Below are 5577 nucleotides of genomic sequence, written 5' to 3'. Positions count from 1 at the left end.
ATTTCTTTCTTATAGACCCTTCTTGACTTTAATACTGCACTCGGAAAACGATCAAGACAGAGAGATTGAACCTATCAACAACTCGCCATCAGGGACTTCTGGATTTGTACAATGGCTAGAAACCCTATCATCATTCAGAACTGGAGTTTTTTTGTGCTTTTGTACTTGTGTCGACAGCCATAATATCAGTGTATTCCTGTGCTTCCATTACAGTGCTCTCACAAGTTAACCCACTGTTCGAGAAATCAGATGTTGACTTACAGGAATCAATCTGTGTCACCTCACAAGCAGCATCTGCACCATATTTTGCCATTTTGGTCTATCTTCAGTTTTAGGACCTACTTTGATATTTTTCAATTTTCATTGACATCTGATGAGACTTTTTTGGTCCAAATCCGGTAGACATTACATCCTGATGATGGATCATGTAGTGTGATTCGAAACGTTGATGGTAAAAATTTTAACACAATCGATTCCAGAAACATACCAGTACAATATAATGGATTGTGGAAATTTGTTCTCTTTAATTTACAATATCTAATTTTGTACAAAAAAATCTAATGTATATTGTGATGTAAACATAGATAGTCTATTTTAGTTATTGTTTTGTACAATTTCAGTTAAAGACACACAAGTCAACAAACTTCTTGTCAATGTACTTTGTTGGATTAAGTGAAAAGTTAATAATCAATTGTATTTGTCAACTTTTAATAAAGAAATGAAGCAATGGCTAGACTGCATTTAATATGACTGTTTTCTTTCATTTATTAATGATTTTTTCCCATCATTTATTGATAGCATTTTTATGACTTTTCCCTATCATTGGTTAAAACTAAGGATGAAAGATGTAGAATACATATAAAAAAAACAAATTATTTAATTACAACATAATCCTAATAGATAGCATCACTCTTGTAGTCTTCCCTACCTCACTCACTGTGATAGTTTGAAAAGTGGTCTACAAGTTGCAATACATATAAAGTTTAGGTTATGGTTGTCAATAAATTGCATGAGGAAGTAGATGCTTTTTCTTGTTTTGTAGAGTTGCCGAGTAATTTTTTGGACCATTTTTCCTAGAAACTAGACAATACTACTGTAGGCATCCATTCTACAATGGTACGAATGACAAAAATTTTGAAGACACATGATGAAGAGTTGTGGTGCCATCTTGATGCTACAACCAAGGTATGGATTTAACAAATCATAAGAATACTAAGAAAAATTTAACTAGTTAACATGAAAGTAGGCCTTAATGTGCTCAAAAGTATAAAAATGTAAGGTGTAGATACAAGTTTAAAAGCAATATGAGGGGCTTTCAAACAACAATTATATGACAGAAGAAAGTTATGCAGTAATTAGGACAGCTAAAAATTCGACAAACATTTTTGCCTAAATAAAGAGGTCAAATAGATTCAAAACAACAAAGAGTGATTAATCAAATGTCAATCTATAAAACAAAACTTCAACTCACCTTTATAACGCTGGGAAGGAGACTCTTCAATGTTTCTAGGTGTTATTTAATCCTTTCATGCCACCTTCTTTCTGAAATCTCTTTCAATGTCAACTTTGAAGCATTCACGAGCTCTCCTCTACTACAATCAAGCACCAAAGAACCCAAGATGTCAAACCCTATTGGTACTGAAGCTATAAAACCTTTTTGGTGCATAGTCCTAGCCACAAAATGTAGTGTAGAAAATGTTGAGTGCACGAGCTATCTTTTGGGTCACGTTACAATGAAACTAGGGCGGCAAACAGTGCTTTTTTCAATTTTGACATAGTGTGAGCTCGTGTTGGTCAAAATTTCAACCAACACGAGCTTGTATTTAACAAAAAGTATATGTTTCCTTGCAGATTTCAACCAAATTGACCCCAATTTATTAGATGGTCAAAAATTTTGGTCGAAAATTGGGGTCAAATGTACTAGTGTGAGGTCAGCAGTATATCATCTAGAAATGATATACATCCTCAATAATCTCAAAATCAATACTATGACATCTTGGATGATATAATTGAGTATGACTTTAACTCCTTCAAAGTAGTTCTATTCATCATCAAATGATACCGGTTATGACTAAAACAAAATGATCCAGGTAGAATGGTTATTCAACATGATAATGGATTTACGATGATTAATACAAGGTTGTTGGAGCCAGTTGGAGATGAGCCCTATGCTCTTCAAAGCCAATGTGAGCAAGTTTTTTACTCAGAGTTTCCACATAAATAGGGTTGGTCATTTGTTGTTAGACATGATCCAAGAGGAAGGCCAATAAAGTATAATGTTATGGAAGAAGAAAATATTGAAGATGATGAAGATCAAGATGATGGTGATGATGATGATGATGGAAGTGATGATGATGATGATGGTGATGGTGATGATGGTGATGATGATGGTGATGATAGTGATGATGATGGCGATGATGATGGTGATGATGGCGATGATGATGATGATGATGATGATAATCAATGACATAATTGAAATGATCAATGAAATGATTTATTGCTTTCAATTGTAATGATTACATAGTTATTGTGTCCAATTCTAATGATTACAACATATGTTATTTATAATTACCATGAATGTTTATATTGTGTCTAATTATCACCCTTTTTGTAAGTAAGCAGTTGACTATAGACATCATCACCCCTTCTATTGACGATCTTACATTCCATATATAAGGTAAATTTGTTCATGTTTACGATGTTGCATATTGTTCATGTTGTCTTCTAAGTTATTTGTAGCATACACGTATCATGTAATTTTTAGCTAACATAAGATAAATGATTAACATACGTAGGAAATTTGATTACATATTTATTGTGTTCAATTCTAATGATTACAACATATGTTATTTATAATTACCATGAATGTTTATATTGTGTCTGATTATCACCCTTTTTGCAAATAAGCAATTAATTACAAACATCATCACTCCTTCTATTGATGATCTTACATTCCATATATAAGGTAAATTTGTTCATGTTTATGATGTTGCATATTGTTCATGTTGTCTTCTAAGTTATTTGTAGCATACGTGTATCATGTAATTTTTAGCTAAATTAAGCTAAATGATTAACATATGCAAGAAATTTGATTACATATTTATTGTGTTCAATTCTAATGATTACAATATATGTTATTTATAATTACCAATGTTTATATTGTGTCTAATTATCACTTTTTTTACAAATAGGCAATTGACTACAGACATCGTCACCCCTTCTGTTGACGATCTTGTATTCCATATATAAGGTAAATTTGTTCATGTTTTCTTCTAATTTATTTGTAGCATATGCGTATCATGTAATTTTTAGCTAATTTAAGATAAATGATTAACATATGCAAGAAATTTGACCCCTTTAGCATGGATCGTGCACAGTGACATGGATCAGTAGGTATAAGTCAATAAATAGACATAATTTTCTTATATTCTTCTTGTTTATCATTAAGCATGTGTGTTATAAATAGACATATTATATAATCATATAATGTATATATAGACATTATAGAAGGTCCATATAGAAATATAATTGTATAATCACTTTCAACTTACTACATTTTATATCTCTCATGTATACACAAAGAACTGCACGTATGAGTCATGACTTGATTATTCTATATATATTATTTAAATATTATCAAATTTTCATTTGATGGATTGCAAGACCCACAAAATAGGTACTTGTCAGATCTATCTACATCGAATGAGGGAGATGAGGAAATGATAGATGAAAGCTCTGCATGTAGTAAGGCTAAAATAGGAAGATCATCTACAGGTCAAAAGATTAGAAAAAATTTGATAAATGCATGTAATTTTTCCTTGCTAACGGGGGGTCATGTTCTTATGATGATGAGACCAAAGGTGACCTCAAGGTTCCCTTGTGGTACACACACATTGAGAAAGAATGGGTACCCAATGAGCTACCTCCAATTAACACCAATTTTTGTGTTAATGAGAGGATATCTCACATTGCTCCATCCTCATTACATGGTTTGGGCCTATGTTCCATGGATGGGATAAAGGTATGTTACAAAAAAGTTGTCAAATTGTTCAAGTATGTCGGTCTATGTTACAATTATAATGATTGGATGCTGATTGTTTGACATAAAAAAAGTATATGTAGGTATGTACTATCAGCTAATTATATACAATGGAAAGAAAATGATCAAAGTAAAAGATTTGCTATGTACATTAATGAGAGACCAAAAGAAATAGGTAATATTGTAGGTTTTATAAATATTACACGACCTTCCTCAACTAGTAAGCAACCCAGTTACATATTTGAGGTGTGTGAGGGGAATGAAGTTTTTGTTTGTGCAATAAAATCAATAAGTGTAGGGGAAGAACTGCTAATAGATTACCATTTAAATCGTATAGATACAAACAAAGTTACTATAATGAGGGTTGTAAGTACTATATACCATTTTATTAATAAGTTTTTTTTTTCTATCTATTGCTTTTAGTTAGCTAAAGTTTTTATGTTTAATCTTTGTGACAAGACAATATGGATCCTACACATGATAGAGGCCACAAGGATGCTACTCCCACCCATTCTTCAGCAAGGGTAAACCTTATTGAAATTGTACAAATTAGATAGTTGAAAATTTTTATATTATTACATTATTTTATTTATGGTTTTTGAGTTTTTATGATAGTTTTACTAATATTCCTCTCACAATTTGATGTTCAGGATAGGGGGAAAGCATTTGCAGTAAGTACAGAGCCAATAGCTACCCCTTCTGATGATGATATTGCAGAAACACCTAATGTAACAGTTATGTTGAAGAAAAAAATAAAAAAATAAATTTAGAAATAATGAGAATTTTGGATGAAGCAAATATTCCATCCGAGGAGATGATGAAGAGGCTATCTGATTTGAGAGCACAAGCTTGTTGTTATGAAGTAAGAAGTAATGAATCTTTAGTTATAACAAAAGTTCAATAAAGATTTATATTTATTAATCTTTTATGTTGTAAAGTAAAATATGTAATATGTGTTCTTGTTACAGAATTTTTTGGCAGCTAATCTAGAACTTGGTCAAGGACAACGCAGTGAGGCTGGTACTAGTAGAGCTCTGATTGCCATTGGTAAAATAATCCTTTCATTGACAAGTTAAAACGAATTTTTTATTTCAAACATTCAAAAACTTCTTAACTCTTACTTTTATTAGTTTAGAGTGTGTTTGCTAACAACGCATTATTCAAGTCATCAAGTGTAGGAGACTCCTAAGAGGTTGACAGACGTCCATACAAGATTGCCGAGTGCAATGTTTGCAACAAGGGGATGTCTAGCTAGTAAATCCTTGTTTTGCTATATTTGGTTTTGTGTTAATTATGAGTTGATAATTTGTACTTTAATCTTGGGTGCATCACATAGTGGATTTTTTTTTTGTGGTAGGAGATGCACTGTCTACTATGCTAGATAAAAATCATAGTGCATGTATTGGTGATAATTCACCATCATTTCTTAGAGCTACCTATCTTTCTAGCATGGGAGCTATGCAGATGTCATTGTTGATTGACAATGATGAATCGATACCTTTAAAATGTCCTAAGATTCCATGTACTTTAAATAATTA

The 5577-nt window shown here is 31.8% G+C and overlaps 1 long non-coding RNA gene across 1 annotated transcript; it reads left to right on the top strand.

Moving 5' to 3' along the window:
• Positions 1 to 3158: 3158 nt before the first annotated feature.
• On the top strand, positions 3159 to 4960 carry LOC149544584 (uncharacterized). Its single transcript, XR_016355290.1, has 3 exons — positions 3159 to 3250; positions 4499 to 4563; positions 4690 to 4960. It is a non-coding gene; the product is annotated as an uncharacterized LOC149544584 (long non-coding RNA).
• Positions 4961 to 5577: the final 617 nt, after the last annotated feature.

The sequence above is a fragment of the Cupressus sempervirens genome, chromosome 8 (assembly GCF_028749045.1).
Source record: "Cupressus sempervirens isolate cs-2001-9-10 chromosome 8, ASM2874904v1, whole genome shotgun sequence".
Lineage (NCBI taxonomy): Eukaryota > Viridiplantae > Streptophyta > Pinopsida > Cupressales > Cupressaceae > Cupressus > Cupressus sempervirens.
The sequence above is the reverse complement of the archived record's forward strand: the minus strand, read 5'-3'. Positions and strand labels throughout refer to the sequence as shown.